The sequence below is a fragment of the Syngnathus typhle genome, unplaced genomic scaffold (assembly GCF_033458585.1).
Source record: "Syngnathus typhle isolate RoL2023-S1 ecotype Sweden unplaced genomic scaffold, RoL_Styp_1.0 HiC_scaffold_34, whole genome shotgun sequence".
Classification (NCBI taxonomy): domain Eukaryota; kingdom Metazoa; phylum Chordata; class Actinopteri; order Syngnathiformes; family Syngnathidae; genus Syngnathus; species Syngnathus typhle.
This window is the reverse complement of record NW_026871940.1, coordinates 808267-826045: the sequence shown is the minus strand read 5'-3', so window position 1 is coordinate 826045 and position 17779 is coordinate 808267.

Here is a 17779-nt window from a genome sequence, read left to right as displayed (position 1 = left end):
TTTGTCCCGAGGGTACGCCAAACCATGTCGGCCAGCAAAAAGAGGAAACGTCCGAAGGACAGCGAGGGTTTGTGTTAGGGTTTGCAGAATATCTTCATCGTATGATTATGTTGGAATATAACCTGTAATAATTTAACTAGTTTGTCCTGTCTAGACAAAATTAGTTTACCAAAGTGCTAAGATCATTTCAACTTATTGACTAGCTGCAGAGGAAGCAATCAAAGTTGCTTTGTTTACAGAACGTCGTAAAAGGTCCCCTGCTATGCTTTGATCAGCAGGGACCGGCTGCTTCACCCCAACCTGTGTATTCCCAAACCCCCACTTGCAACCCCACTTTGTTTCTCTCAATAAATAAGCGCCTGACGAGGCCCGAGTCAGACTTCATTCGATCATCGCTGAGAGCACAGCGACGAGTGAACTCTCCGCCTGCAGGTGTCTAAAACGACTAACTTGTCTCCAGTGTGGTCCTTGCAAAATAAGTTAGAGTGAACACCACCCTAACAGTTTGAGCTCGGGCGGATGCAATGTGCCTCGTCCTAAAATCGCCCAGCAGGTCACTGTGGATGAGCAGCAGGTCACTGTGGATGAGCAGCAGGTCACTCTGGATGAGGTGGACTCGTACGGCAAATATGTCAGACTCCGCAATACAGTTTATGAGGTCAGTGGATGTGTCACAGGGGAACATCTTACGAAATTTGCACATTTTCCAGTAACGACTAACCTGTTGAGATCAATTTCAACTATTAGGATCAGAATTTGGGGAACTGGCAGGTGAAGCTCCAGATTGGATCTTCTGCTCCCATCGTATTCAAGTTTGCTGCAGAATTCATCCGTTTGCTTACATAATCTTCCTGGGGGGCGTTTTCCAACTCCATTTGCTCCTGATACTCATCCAGCTGCTGGTGCATCCGCTCCCACATGTCGGCCATTTCTCGGTCTTTCTCCCTGAGGAGGCTACGCATGGTGTCCCCTCTTTGGAGACAGAGCCTCGTCCAGATCTTTCACTTTTGCATCACGGGCTGCAAGATAGTGTCAACACAGACTTTTTAAACTTTTGCAGCTGAGACAGATTCTAAGGTCCAAATGATAAATGGTTACCTCTTTTTGAAGGTAGAGTTTAATTTGAAGATCATGCTGGCTTTGCATCTTCATCAAGGCTTCGGGCAGTTTACTTTCATAATCTTCCTGGGGGGCGTTTTCAAACTCCACCATGCGAGACTCGTGCCGGCGTTTGACCTTGCGCAACTCCTACGTGAGACGTGAGAATGACTCAGCTTTATTCTCATGAATTAAAAATAAGCGATAGTGATGATAATCGTGTAATAAACTGGGAATATGGAAAATGGATGGACGCAGTCAAATGTGCTATTTATGTTGATATGCGACTATGGCAGACATGGGCAAAATACGGCCCGCGGGCCACATCCGGCCCACGGGGCCGTTTAATCCGGCCCGCCAAACCTGAATAAAGTGTATTATAAATGTTTGGGGGGGTCATTTTCCCTACAATTACTATGTTTCCCCAGTAGATGGGAAAGCGCCCGCCCGCCCGCCCGCGCATTTACTCCCGGGAGCCGTCAGAAAGCTCGGTGCACACTCACAAGTACATGTGCGTACTCAGTAGTACGTAGTCATTTCATCTATCAGTGCCGAATTTTGAGTGTAGGCTGTGACGTCAATATTCTCGTAATTCGCGTGCTGAGTTTTCAGATACAGTTTTACGCTAAAGCCACCCACAAACCTTCCCCTGGAATCCTTCTATTAAAATGAGTCGCCCAAGAAAAAGCAAGGTGGACACAGTGCCGAGTGTTTAAAAGAGAGTGGCCAATTTGGCTCGACGTACGCGACGTGACGTTCAGCCACATGAACGTCAACAAAGCCAGTCACAGATCTAGGTTAATGGACCGACACCTCGGCTCTATCCTAAGAATTACCACAACAAATTTTACTCCAGACTATGATGCAACCCAATTCGGCCCGCAAGTCAAAAAGTTTGCCCGCCCCTGGACTATGGGATGGTTAACTGGAAGTCCAATGTTGAGCTGCAATTAGTCACAAGGAGGATTTTCCTTGGGGTGTGGCCCCAGCAGCAAAGCAATTATGTCAGCACTAATATCCAGCATCCATTTTGTTGTTGGCATATTTTTGATAAAATGGCCGGGCCTCACCTTGCTTTCAGCCCCTTGATTTCCTCCCTCAGCTTGCTCACCTCCAGCTCCAGACGTGCACGCTCTTTGGCCTCAGAGTCCAGAGTCGCACGGGCATCCGCCAGCTCCGTCTCGAAAACGGCCTTCAGGCCCGTCAGCTGCCGGGACACCTCTGTTTCGGATTCAGTGATGCGCAAAAGCAAGCCGGCGTTCCCCACTTCCCGGGAACGGGCGTTGTCGACGTAAATGCCCAGAAGGTCGTTGAGCTTGCGGAGATCTTCCACCTCCTGGGAGAGGGCGTTGTTTGCACCTTGAGGAATGTTTTCTGGGGTCGCCGTCTCGAGCTTGCTTCTGCTGATCCAGGAAAGACTCAGTGTCATGCATTACACCAATGCCTGATTGCACTTATCAAAGAAACTGCATAGAGGTTTCTTCAAAGTCAAACAAAGGTTCCTTTGTAAATACACATAAAAAAAAACAACTCACTCTTTGCAATGGTTCAAAGAAACTATGCAACGGATGGATCCTAAGGGCGGCTCGGTGGGGCACTGGGTAGCACGTCCGCCTCACAGTTAGGTGGGTGCTGGTTCGATTCCACCTCTGGCCCTACCTGTGTGGAGTTTCCTCCCTCAGCTTGCTCACCTCCAGCTGCAGACGGTCGTTGAGTAGGGGTGTAACGATACATCGATACACATCGATTAATCCATATAATGCTCTACGATTTATTGGCATCGATGCTAAAGGTAAACATCGATTTATATCGCCGTGTTTGACCTCGGACATTAGACGCGACTTTATTTTGAAATCCAGTTCATTGTTGCTTGCTTCCTCTTTCCAGGAGCAGGGAGCACAGGGCTCGAAGCTTATTTTTTGCCCAAGTTGCCCTCGGGCAAGTTGGAGAAAATTTTACTTGCCCGAAACAAAATTTTACTTGCCCGAATTTTTTTGGAGTGGATTTTTACTTGCCCGACACATTTTTGCAATAAAAAAGACAACACTATAAGTTTTGCCTTCATATGCCTTCGTATCCACCAACCGGAAACAAGCTCTGCTGGTGCGCAGGCGCAGAAGAGCCAGGGACGGGTGAGAGAGCATGCATTTAATTACGAAGCGCTTTGCCGTTATCAATGTATTGCAGACTTACACGAGAAACTAACCGCTCCCTAGAAAACAAAATGTCGGACCAGAAGCGGCAGAAGTTGCGAGAAATTATGCACAAAATCGTCTTTTTACAGCTTGAAAACATGGTATTATGGCAGGGCAAGTTCGGGCAAGTGAGGAAAAAATTCTACTTGCCCGTCTGCCATCGCTACTTGCCCCGGGCAATCGGGCAATCGTTAGTTTCGAGCCCTGGAGCAGTGCGCGGCGTTGCTGCACGTGAAAGGGGAGTCGACAACTAGTACGCGGCTCCTGGGCTGGTGCTATGGCTAGTGTCCAAAAAGACGAGGAAATTGGCTCCCCTTTAGGCTTCAAGTCATTCGTTTGGAAGCACTTTGGATTCCAAAGAAAAGATGGCTCAACGAACAAGACACGTGCAGTTTGTAAATCCTGCCATGCGGTGATCAAATATTCAGGGAGCACAAATCTCGCCGCACATTTAAAGAAAAAACACGACATCAAAGTTCAGTGTTAAAGTAAGCAATTTGTATACTACAATACTCTTGTAATTTCCTAAATAAAGAGTTTGCAGTACCTTGTTGATTTTGCGTATGAATTGTTATAAATCAGGATATTGTTCTATAGTTTTTATTAAAAAAAATGTATACATCGATCGTAGAGGACTATATCGCGATATATCGTGAATGAATCGCAGCAGGATTTAAGATATCGGCAAATATCGTATCGTAGTTCTTTATATCGATATTATATCGTATCGTGACAAAACCTGCGATTTACACCCCTATCGTCGAGGTTGCTGAGATCTTTCTTCTCCACCAATTTGTGCTTTTCAGCAATAACAACCTGCTTTGGCGATCTCCTCTGCCACGATAAAATTCGCTTTCACAGCAGCTTCACTTTGTGATTTTGAACGGGTGAAAAACGTCTGCTGGAATATCAGCTTCTTCTTTACCTTTTCTTTAACTCTTCTACCTTCTGTCATTCTGCTCTGCATTCAGGTCTTTCAGGTTATCCAGATGTTTTGTTTCATAGTGCCGTCTTAGATTAAAATCTTTCAATACAGCCACATTAGCGCCACACATGAGACAAACGGGCTTACCGGCAATGTCAGTAAACATATACTCAACCTTTTTAAAGGCTTTGTTTTCAGAATCAACTTTTCTCTTCGGCATCATGAGGGGCTAGCTTCGCAATAACTTGCAGCAACAAGCACTTGTCCTGATTGCCGCGGAAAAACGCTCAGCAAGGCAGCGAAAGCACTGCATTATGGGATCTGTAGTTTATTGTGTTATCATCGCTTCATATCGTCGGGCCATTAGTAACAATAATATAAAATGATCTCGCGGGCCTTGAGTTTGACACACATATGGTTTAGACTCTTTGCAAACGCTTTTCTTTATATCTTTAAGCTGTTTGACACTTTTACTTGCTTTCTATCAGAGTTGTTTTACTCCTGCTTCGGCAATGTTTCATTTCTACACCCAAGCGATCATTGAATTCATTTTTGTCCTATTTTTCGAATTTAGCAACTGTGTAACATTGCGGCTACTGCAAGACGTCAAAACGAAGGTATTAAGGTCATTTCAAGAAGACGTACCAGTTCGAACTTAAGACTCAAACTCAACGTTTGGGTTTAGTTAGCTTTTATCATGTGTTCAGGTTTTACATTTTAAGTTACATTTGTTTTATTTTACTTAATTTTATTGCACTATAGTGCAGTGCGGCACTGTACTTTATTTTTATCTTAACATGTAGTTTGCTTGTGTGACCACACGGCGGCGCCTCTCACCCGCGACAAGCTCTGATCAACTTTATTTGATGCTAGTTTCGAGCTTTACGTTATTCTTTGGAGAATAATTGAGCGGGTTAATGTCTGAAAGACAAAAACAGTTCATATTTTCTATTATTCTGTCTGCAGTTGGAACATTGCAGCACTTGACATGTTGGAGTTCAATGCCCCTCATCGGCCATTTAAATCCACTTGTGAAAAAATAAAAAATGTTGCCATTCTTTTTAATCTGCAAAAAAAAAAAAAAAAGAACAATTCCAATAATGTTATTGATCATATATTGCCTGATTTGAACCTTGTCTCCTGAATATTACCGTTTTTTTCCGTGTATAGTGCGCAAAATTTAACGAATTTATTGTCCTAAAATCTGGGGTGCGCATTATACATGGGTACAAAAAATTTTTGATTTTTTTTTTTATTAATTTTTTTTTTTTTTTTTTTTTTAGAAAACAAAACCAACAACAGGACTGACCGACAAAGTCGTGGAACAAAAAGACAGGGTGACATTACCAAAGACAGGAACAGAAAGCAAACAGACATCATGACAGTAACACATGCAATGATCCGACGGTGAGCGAGGGGCAGACAGGACTTAAATACAAAACACGTTACATCGATTGAGGTGACACAGGAAGAGAGGGGCGACGCGAACAGAAACTATGGCAACCTAGACACATAGCAAAACTGGGGACGAGACGTGACAAATGTCCCTCGAAATGAAACTTGAAATCACCAAGTTTTGGTTTCCAAGGGTGTTTTTATTCCTCTTCAACGTCTCTCCCATACAGAGCCGCCTTTTTCACGTCCGCACGCCTCTTTCCCGTGCGCGCACGGAGCGCGGTGGTGCGTTTATGGGCAGTCGGAGAAATCAACGCCAACAAAAAAGATTACATCCAGCCTAGTTAAGACCATACCAAAGACTATAAAAATGGGACCCATTGCCTCCCTGCGTGTGTGACGATCATTGGGACTTAAAAAAAAATAAATAAAATAAATAAATCATAAAGAAAAATTCATAAAAATTGGGTGCATATTATACATGGGTACAGGCTTTTTTTCAGCATCAGCATGCCATTTTTAGGGTGCGTATTATACATGGGGGCGCACTATACACGGAAAAAAACGGTAATTCAGGAGGCAAGGTTGAAATCTTCTTTGCGAGTTGCATACTTTGGATCCGAATCTGACGTGGGGCCGTGGTACTAGTGGTGCGCGGGGCGTGGAATCACGAAAGGGCTGAACTGGAAGGCTTGGAACCGCCTCCCAAAGAAAAAGGATGCAACTTGCAACTATTTGAACCTTTTTTTTCCCCATTGAATCCTTTCAATGTGTTAGGCTACGGATTTTAGTTATTGATCTGACTCCAAATTGCGATCAACACTTAACACAAGAGTTGTTATGTCCAAATCCACACAATGTCGCACCTAACAATTTTGCGAGTTCGTTCGGTCAAAGAGAAGACCAGTAGATCAATTAGGCCGAATTGACCAATTGTGTAATCCTGACAAAGCAAGCTAATACAGGCGCCTGGGTCTCGGGTCCTTAACAGAAAAAACTTGTGTGCCTTCTGTGACCATCAAAAGACAACACATTCTTCTGGGTTGCCCAGTTTTAAAGAAACATAATATGAATATTCAAGCATGCAAAATATTGTGTGGTGATTGGTCGATGGTTGATGGCCAGCTCCTCCTCGTTTGGGTTTTCCCCTGCTCAGCACAGGTGTCTGGACCACGACGAGTTGTTATTCGCGTTCGCCGTCGGCCTTGAGATGTCCTCCCTGTCTGGACATCCTGTTCCACAATACTTTGAAGAAAACAAATTCATGTAGTCTGCACATCCCTTTCCACTTATTAATCGACCACACTACTACTAGAAATTATATTGATATGACTCTTTGTTTGATCATCTGCCCTCTGGGAAGAGGTACAGGAGCCTGCGCTCCCGCACCACCAGACTCACCAACAGCTAGATAATCTTTGGGAACAACCGGATGTTATTCTGCCGGTCAGTATCACTGCGCATGCGCTAGCAAACTCGATCGCAAAGAAATGTTTCGGATTTGTGTAGGGTACATTGTGACAGCAAACGAGCAGGTGATCGAGCAAGTGTCTGATACAACAGCATTGTGTTCGTATGGAGCGTGTTTGAAGTGAACACCAGAGAAGAAAGCGTATCTGTAATGGCGGCCTCCGGATCATATCCGGATTAAAAAATATATATATATTTATTTGTACCCATGTATAATGCGCACCCCAGATTTTAGGACAATAAATTAGTTAAATTTTGCGCATTATACATGGAAAAAAAACGGTACTTGTATTTCTTCTGCAGACAAGAGGAAGCCCAGCGCATTGATGAGGAGCTCTTCAGTGAGTACGGCTTCAGTGTGGACCAGCTGATGGAGCTCGCAGGGCTCAGTTGTGGTACCACCATCACAAGAGTGAACCACACTGTCCTTCCAGAATGATCATAATGTGAATCTAAGCATCTTCTGCTATTCCTCCCCCGGTTGGGGAGCGTCGGAAGCGGTGTGCGAGGAGGCTGAAGCCAACTCAGCTCGCCCGGCCGTGCCTTCCATTCTTCTGGCGAATATTCGATCGCTGGACAACAACATGGTTGACATTCGCCTGCTGAGATCTACGAACCGGACAGTGCGTAACTGCTGTGTGCTCGTGTTCACTGGGACTTGGTTGACCGTCAACATTCCGGACTCTGCTGTACATCTGGAGCGGCTAGCGGGCGGACCGGGCCATTGTACGAGGGGGAACATCGCGAGAAGGTGGAATGCGCGTCTACATCCGTGACGAATGGTGCCGGGACTCTGTAGTGGGATGCAAGCACTGCTCGCCACTGGCGGAGTTTGTGATCTCCAGGCTGTTGGGGTCCTGAACTCCTTCCCCTTCTGAGTGGCGTCCTGTTAGAGTTAGGGTTAGGGTGCGAAAGGGACTCCAGTCGGATCCGGGTCTGCTGGAGCTCCTCGTGTGCCGTGCAGCTGAAATTGATCTCAACAAGTTAGTCGTTACTGGAAAATGTGTACATTTTGTAAGATGTGCGATGTTCCACTGTGACACATCCACTGACCTCATCTCCTTTATTGCTGAGTCGGACATATTTGCCGTCCTGCCCCACCTCATCCACGGTGACCTGCCCGCTAGCAGAGGCCTGCTGGGTGATGGGAGTACGAGTCACAGCGCTTCCGGCGAAGCTCGAAGCCTCGCTGTCCGTGTCGTTGGGACGCTTCCTCTTCCCGCTGGCCGACGTGGTCGAGCGTACCGTGCGGACAAACGTGGAGACATTAATTGCTATGAGAGGAAAAGTTGTGGTATGTTTGTAAGCCACACACACCTCTCCTCCTCGCTGTCAAGCACCTACCTGTAGGCAATTATCTCCATATCCAGCGCTAGCTTGACATCCATTAGCTCCTGATACTCATCCAGCTCATGTAGGCACTTATCTCCAGATCCAACGCTAGCTTGAAATCCATTAGCTCCTGATACTTATCCAGCTTCTGCTCTAACCGCTCCCTCATGTCGACCATTTCTCGGTCTTTCTCCCCGAAGAGGTCTATCTTTGGAGACAGAGCCTCCTCCAGATCTTTCACTTTTGCATCACGGGCTGCAAGCTGGTGTCAACACAGACTTTTTAAACTTTTGCAGCTGAGACAGAGTCTAAGGTCAAAATGATAAATGGTTACCTCTTTTTGAATGTAGAGTTTAATTTGAAGTTCATGCCGGCTTCCCATCTTCATCAAGGCGTCGGGCAGTTTGCTTTCATAATCTTCCTGGGGGGCGTTTTCCAACTCCATTAGCTCCTGATACTCATCCAGCTGCTGGTGCATCCGCTCCCGCATGTCGGCCATTTCTCGGTCTTTCTCCCCGAGGGGGCTACACATGGTGTCCCCTCTTTGGAGACAGAGCCTCCTCCAGATCCTTCAATTTTGCATCACGGGCTGCAAGCTAGTGTCAACACAGACTTTTTAAGCTTTTGCAGCTGAGACAGATTCTGAGGTCCAAATGATAAATGGTTCCCTCTTTTTGAATGTAGAGTTTAATTTGAAGTTCATGCTGGCTTCGCATCTTCATCAAGGCGTCGGGCAGTTTGCTTTCATAAACTTCCTGGGGGGCGTTTTCCAACTCAATTAGCTCCTGATACTCATCCAGCTGCTGGTGCATCCGCTCCCGCATGTCGGCCATTTCTCGGTCTTTCTCCCCGAGGAGGCTACGCATGGTGTTCCCTCTTTGGAGACAGACCCTCCTCCAGATCTTTCACTTTTGCATCACGGGCTGCAAGCTAGTGTCAACACAGACTTTTTAGACTTTTGCAGCTGAGACAGATCCTAAGGTCCAAATGATAAATGGTTATCTCTTTTTGAATGTAGAGTTTAATTTGAAGTTCATGCTGGCTTCGCAACTTCATCAAGGCGTCGGGCAGTTTGCGTTCATAATCTTCCTGGGGGGCGTTTTCCAACTCCATTAGCTCCTGATACTCCTCCAGCTGCTGGTGCATCCGCTCCCGCATGTCGGCCATTTCTCGGTCTTTCTCCCCGAGGATGCTACACATGGTGTCCCCTCTTTGGAGACAGAGCCTCCTCCAGATCTTTCACTTTTGCATCACGGGCTGCAAGCTAGTGTCAACACAGACTTTTTAGACTTTTGCAGCTGAGACAGATTCTAAGGTCCAAATGATAAATGGTTATCTCTTTTTGAAGGTAGAGTTTAATTTGAAGTTCATGCTGGCTTCGCATCTTCATCAAGGCGTCGGGCAGTTTGCTTACATAATCTGCCTGGAGGGCGTTTTCCAACTCCATTAGCTCCTGATACTCATCCAGCTGCTGGTTCATCCGCTCCCGCATGTCGGCCATTTCTCGGTCTTTCTCCCCGAGGAGGCTACGCATGGTGTACCCTCTTTGGAGACAGAGCCTCCTCCGGATCTTTCACTTTTGCATCACGGGCTGCAAGCTAGTGTCAACACAGATTTTTAGACTTTTGCAGCTGAGACAGATTCTAAGGTCCAAATGATAAATGGTTACCTCTTTTTGAATGTAGAGTTTAATTGGAAGTTCATGCTGGCTTCGCATCTTCGTCAAGGCGTCGGGCAGTTTGCTTTCATAATTGTACTAGAGGGCGTTTTCCAACTCCATTAGCTCCTGATACTCATCCAGCTGCTGGTGCATCCGCTCCCGCATGTCGGCCATTTCTCGGTGTTTCTCCCCGAGGAGGCTACACATGGTGTCCCCTCTTTGGAGACAGAGCCTCCTCCAGATCTTTCACTTTTGCATCACGGGCTGCAAGCTAGTGTCAACACAGACTTTTTAGACTTTTGCAGATGAGACAGATTCTAAGGTCCAAATGATAAATGGTTACCTCTTTTTGAATGTAGAGTTTAATTTGAAGTTCATGCTGGCTTTGCATCTTCATCAAGGCGTCGGGCAGTTTGCTTTCATAATCGTCCTGGGGGGCGTTTTCTAACTCCATTAGCTCCTGATACTCATCCAGCTGCTGGTGCATCCGCTCCCGCATGTCGGCCATTTCTCGGTCTTTCTCCCCGAGGAGGCTACGCATGGTGTCCCCTCTTTGGAGACAGAGCCTCCTCCAGATCTTTCACTTTTGCATCACGGGCTGCAAGCTAGTGTCAACACAGACTTTTTAGACTTTTGCAGATGAGACAGATTCTAAGGTCCAAATGATAAATGGTTACCTCTTTTTGAATGTAGAGTTTAATTTGAAGTTCATGCTGGCTTTGCATCTTCATCAAGGCGTCGGGCAGTTTGCTTTCATAATCGTCCTGGGGGGCGTTTTCTAACTCCATGAGCTCCTGATACTCATCCAGCTGCTGGTGCATCCACTCCCGCATGTCGGCCATTTCTCGGTCTTTCTCCCCGAGGAGGCTACACATGGTGTCCCCTCTTTGGAGACAGAGCCTCCTCCAGATCTTTCACTTTTGCATCACGGGCTGCAAGCTAGTGTCAACACAGACTTTTTAGACTTTTGCAGCTGAGACAGATTCTATGGTCCAAATGATAAATGGTTATCTCTTTTTGAAGGTAGAGTTTAATTTGAAGTTCATGCTGGCTTCGCATCTTCATCAAGGCGTCGGGCAGTTTGCTTTCATAATCTTCCTGGGGGGCGTTTTCCAACTCCATTAGGTCCTGATACTCATCCAGCTGCTGGTGCATCCGCTCCCGCATGTCGGCCATTTCTCGGTCTTTCTCCCCGAGGAGGCTACGCATGGTGTCCCCTCTTTGGAGACAGAGCCTCCTCCAGATCTTTCACTTTTGCATCACGGGCTGCAAGCTAGTGTCAACAGACTTTTTAAACTTTTGCAGCTGAGACAGATTCTAAGGTCCAAATGATAAATGGTTATCTCTTTTTGAAGGTAGAGTTTAATTTGAAGTTCATGCTGGCTTCTCATCTTCATCAAGGCGTCGGGCAGTTTGCTTTCATAATCTTCCTGGAGGGCGTTTTCCAACTCCATTAGCTCCTGATACTCATCCAGCTGCTGGTGCATCCGCTCCCGCATGTCGGCCATTTCTCGGTCTTTCTCCCCGAGGAGGCTACGCATGGTGTCCCCTCTTTGGAGACAGAGCCTCGTCCAGATCTTTCACTTTTGCATCACGGGCTGCAAGCTAGTGTCAACACAGACTTTTTAAACTTTTGCAGCTGAGACAGATTCTAAGGTCCAAATGATAAATGGTTACCTCTTTTTGAAGGTAGAGTTTAATTTGAAGTTCATGCTGGCTTTGCATCTTCATCAAGGCTTCGGGCAGTTTACTTTCATAATCTTCCTGGGGGGCGTTTTCAAACTCCACCATGCGAGACTCGTGCCGGCGTTTGACCTTGCGCAACTCCTACGTGAGACGTGAGAATGACTCAGCTTTATTCTCATGAATTAAAAATAAGCGATAGTGATGATAATCGTGTAATAAACTGGGAATATGGAAAATGGATGGACGCAGTCAAATGTGCTATTTATGTTGATATGCGACTATGGCAGACATGGGCAAACTACGGCCCGCGGGCCACATCCGGCCCACGGGGCCGTTTAGTCCGGCCCGCCAAACCTGAATAAAGTGTATTATAAATGTTTGGGGGGGTCATTTTCCCTACAATTACTATGTTTCCCCAGTAGATGGGAAAGCGCCCGCCCGCCCGCGCATTTACTCCCGGGAGCCGTCAGAAAGCTCGGTGCACACTCACAAGTACATGTGCGTACTCAGTAGTACGTAGTCATTTCATCTATCAGTGCCGAATTTTGAGTGTAGGCTGTGACGTCAATATTCTCGTAATTCGCGTGCTGAGTTTTCAGATACAGTTTTACGCTAAAGCCACCCACAAACCTTCCCCTGGAATCCTTCTATTAAAATGAGTCGCCCAAGAAAAAGCAAGGTGGACACAGTGCCGAGTGTTTAAAAGAGAGTGGCCAATTTGGCTCGACGTACGCGACGTGACGTTCAGCCACATGAACGTCAACAAAGCCAGTCACAGATCTAGGTTAACGGACCGACACCTCGGCTCTATCCTAAGAATTACCACAACACATTTTACTCCAGACTATGATGCACTGGCAAAAAAGGGAAACCAACAATACTATTGATTTCTTTATTTAGATGTATTCTTTCACTGATTCTTCAAGATGATGTATTTGGTCAGAATGTTTGCCGTTGGATGTGATGTTGCCTCATTAGATAAACATATTTCATAAATCTGACCTGCAGGCGCTGAAGTGATGGAAAATGTTATACATCATAACAATGTCGTATTTAATAAGAATCACTGATAGTAGTTTTTTGGTGAAATATTTTTTTAATGCTGTTAATAAATGCATTTGTTTTCAAAAAATCCATGCTAAAAGTAAAAAGCTTTTATGCAATGACCTTTACATGTCATTTATATGACCTTTACACACAAACACTACATCCATCTGCTCCTGGTTCGGCTAGTCAAAAAGTTTGCCCGCCCCTGGACTATGGGATGGTTAACTGGAAGTCCAATGTTGAGCTGCAATTAGTCACGAGGAGGATTTTCCTTGGGGCGTGGCCCCAGCAGCAAAGCAATTATGTCAGCACTAATATCCAGCATCCATTTTGTTGTTGGCATATTTTTGATAAAATGGCCGGGCCTCACCTTGCTTTCAGCTCCTTGATTTCCTCCCTCAGCTTGCTCACCTCCAGCTCCAGACGTGCACGCTCTTTGGCCTCAGAGTCCAGAGTCGCACGGGCATCCGCCAGCTCCGTCTCGAAAACGGCCTTCAGGCCCGTCAGCTGCCGGGACACCTCTGTTTCGGATTCAGTGATGCGCAAAAGCAAGCCGGCGTTCCCCACTTCCCGGGAACGGGCGTTGTCGACGTAAATGCCCAGAAGGTCGTTGAGCTTGCGGAGATCTTCCACCTCCTGGGAGAGGGCGTTGTTTGCACCTTGAGGAATGTTTTCTGGGGTCGCCGTCTCGAGCTTGCTTCTGCTGATCCAGGAAAGACTCAGTGTCATGCATTACACCAATGCCTGATTGCACTTATCAAAGAAACTGCATAGAGGTTTCTTCAAAGTCAAATAAAGGTTCCTTTGTAAATACACATAAAAAAAAACAACTCACTCTTTGCAATGGTTCAAAGAAACTATGCAACGGATGGATCCTAAGGGCGGCTCGGTGGGGCACTGGGTAGCACGTCCGCCTCACAGTTAGGTGGGTGCTGGTTCGATTCCACCTCTGGCCCTACCTGTGTGGAGTTTCCTCCCTCAGCTTGCTCACCTCCAGCTGCAGACGGTCGTTGAGTAGGGGTGTAACGATACATCGATACACATCGATTAATCCATATAATGCTCTACGATTTATTGGCATCGATGCTAAAGGTAAACATCGATTTATATCGCCGTGTTTGACCTCGGACATTAGACGCGACTTTATTTTGAAATCCAGTTCATTGTTGCTTGCTTCCTCTTTCCGGGAGCAGGGAGCACAGGGCTCGAAGCCTATTTTTTGCCCAAGTTGCCCTCGGGCAAGTTGGAGAAAATTTTACTTGCCCGAAACAAAATTTTACTTGCCCGAATTTTTTTGGAGTGGATTTTTACTTGCCCGACACATTTTTGCAATAAAAAAGACAACACTATAAGTTTTGCCTTCATATGCCTTCGTATCCGCCAACCGGAAACAAGCTCTGCTGGTGCGCAGGCGCAGAAGAGCCAGGGACGGGTGAGAGAGCATGCATTTAATTACGAAGCGCTTTGCCGTTATCAATGTATTGCAGACTTACACGAGAAACTAACCGCTCCCTAGAAAACAAAATGTCGGACCAGAAGCGGCAGAAGTTGCGAGAAATTATGCACAAAATCGTCTTTTTACAGCTTGAAAACATGGTATTATGGCAGGGCAAGTTCGGGCAAGTGAGGAAAAAATTCTACTTGCCCGTCTGCCATCGCTACTTGCCCCGGGCAATCGGGCAATCGTTAGTTTCGAGCCCTGCACGAAGAAAGAATCCGATCTGGCGAAAGCCCGTGCGGCTCTGGACTCAGAGGCCACAGAGCGTGAACGTCTGCAGGTGAAGTTGTCCAAGCTGAAGATTGATTTTGACGAGCTGGAAGCAAGGTGAGGCCCGCCCGGCCATTTTATCAAAAACATGCCAACAACAAAATGGATAGTGGATATTAGTGCTGACACAATTGCTTTGCTGCTGGGGCCACACCCCAAGGAAAATCCTCCTCGTGACTAATTGCAGCTCAATTGGACTTTCAGTTAACCATCCCATATGTGGGACTCACGATGGGATCACCGGTGTTTGAGTGATGTTCCAGTTATTTATTTTCTTTCTGTGTGTTCGCAATTGTCATGGTGATAATACTAGCCAACTTACATTGGCTCCCGGTCCATTTAAGATGTGACTTCAAGGTTCTTCTACTAACCTATAAATCGCTGCATGGCTTAGCGCCTTCATATCTCGTCGACCTAGTTGTTCCTTATGTTCCGTCTCGTAACCTTCGTTCGCAAAACGCTACCATTTTAGCGACACCGAGGGCCAAGAAAATGTCTGCAGGCTCTAGAGCATTTTCTATTCGGGCTCCAGAGCTTTGGAATGCCCTACCAATGGATATTAGGACTGCTACCTCAGTAGAAACCTTTAAGACACGTTTAAAGACACATTTCTATGACATGGCCTTTAACTAACCTGTAGTGGCCGATTCGGCTGGAGTTTGTTTTCTCTCCCTCTCCACCCCCTCCCTCCCCCCTCCCCGGCCGGGGAGGTGGTGAGGTGGCACCCATGCTGACAGCGGCTATCTGGATTCTCGTGGGCCAATTCAGGATGGGGGAACTGCAGCTCAACCTCCTCGAAGACACTGCCAGGACAATTGAGGGCTCCTTCGGCAGCCCTCTGCTATGACATGGACATCCACTTTTTATTTAATTGATTTTCATGTTAGTTGTACTAGGTTCATCTTGTTTTTTCTTTTTCAATTACTTCTCTGGTTCTTCTATATCAAACAAATTTGTTTTAGGTTCATTTACATGTCAGGTAAATGAACCTAAAACAAATTTGTTTGATATAGAAGAACCAGAGAAGTGATTTTCATGTTGTATCATTTGTGCCCTCTCTGCATCCATTTCAACCTGGTGATCCTGAAAGGGGGATCCTTCCATCTGTGGTCCCTTCTCAAGGTTTCTCATTTTCCCCTGGTAGGGGTTTTTAAGTTTTTCCTTGCCCTTTTGGGAGCTTAAGATCAGGGGATGCTTTGAGAATAATTGTCAATTTCTGTCTATGTGAAGCCCTTTGAGACTGCTTGTGATTTAGGGCTATACAAATAAACTTGACTTGACTTGATTGTTCTGGTGTTTTTTTAACTCGGCTGTATGTATTTGTTTGTTCACGCTGATTTCTCCGACTGCCCGAAATTTTCCATATTCTCAGTTTATGTGTATATCTGTCATCACAGGGACACGAAGAAAGAATCCAATCTGGCGAAAGCCCGTGCGGCTCTGGACTCAGAGGCCACAGAGCGTGAACGTCTGCAGGTGAAGTTGTCCAAGCTGAAGATTGATTTTGACGAGCTGGAAGCAAGGTGAGGCCCGCCCGGCCATTTTATCAAAAATATGCCAACAACAAAATGGATAGTGGATATTAGTGCTGACATAATTGCTTTGCTGCTGGGGCCACACCCCAAGGAAAATCCTCCTCGTGACTAATTGCAGCTCAATTGGACTTTCAGTTAACCATCCCATAGTCGCACATCAATATAAATAGCGCATTTGACTGCGTCGAGGGTTTAATACTGTTTTTGCTCAGGAAGTCGCATCACATTCAAATCCTTAAAGATGAGCTGGAGTTTGAAAAGAAGCTGCATTCCGCGGTCGGTAATTACCATCACTATCGCTTATTTAATTAATGAAAATAAAGCTGAGTCATTCTCACGTCTCACGTAGGACTTGCGCATGGTCCAAAGCCAGCACGAGTCTCGCATGGTGGAGTTGGAAGCCGGCCAAAAAGTGAAAGATCTGGAGGAGGCTCTGTCTACAGAGAGGGAGCGGACCCAGAACAAGGAGGAGAGGTCTTTTTACAGCTTTAGAACATACCACAACGTTTGCTCTCATAGCAATTAATGTCTCCACGTTTGTCCCCAGGGTACGCCAAACCATGACGGCCAGCAAAAAGAGGAAACGTCCGAAGGACAGCGAGGGTTTGAGCTCGGGCGGATGCAATGTGCCTCGTCCTAAAATCGCCCAGCAGGTCACTGTGGATGAGCAGCAGGTCACTGTGGATGAGCAGCAGGTCACTCTGGATGAGGTGGACTCGTACGGCAAATATGTCAGACTCCGCAATACAGTTGATGAGGTCAGTGGATGTGTCACAGGGGAACATCTTACGAAATTTGCACATTTTCCAGTAACGACTAACCTGTTGAGATCAATTTCAACTATTAGGATCAGAATTTGGGGAACTGGCAGGTGAAGCTCCAGATTGGATCTTCTGCTCCCATCGTATTCAAGTTTGCCGCAGAATTCATCCTGAAGGCCCACGAGAGTGTCACGGTAATCAATCTTATCTGGAAGATCTCAGATACAAGGTGCTCAATATTTCAATGACCTTTACATGCATCAGATCTGGGCGGCTGACGCTGGCCGAAACCACAATCCTCCCTCTGATCTAGTCTGGGAGACACAGTCCAACTGGGGACCCGTAGGCCAGGTCCACTTTACCTTGATCAACGCCAACGGAGAGGTGACACATCTTTCAAGCGACAAGAAGCAATATTTCTCTTTTGACGTCCGTTTTTCTTCCAGGAAATAAGGATGAGCAAAGCCACTGGCGCACGTTTGGAAGATGATGATGGAAATTCCACTTCCACCGTGGGATAGAGGAAATGGAATTTCGGTTTCTTGTGTGTCTTGACATATGAAGGGATTGACAATAAAGCAGACTTTGACTTTTGACATGGTCACATTATAAAAATATTGTATAACAATACAATTAAATGGGCTTTTTTTAAATAAAATCTGCTCCGACCTGTTGTGAAATTTAATTGAAATAATTGAAATAAAGTTGTTGTTCTTTAAAAATGATTGAATTCGTCTTTTTTCATTCTGTGTAATTACATTCTGCTGTATGCACCAAAAAAAAAAAGAGTGTAATATCGGTTTCATCAGTATATAATTGAAACCGGAAGGTATTCGGAAATCCCTGCGGTCAGTAGAATATATAACGGCTGTGCAATGAGAAGTCAAGACATGTTCCACGAGAGCAG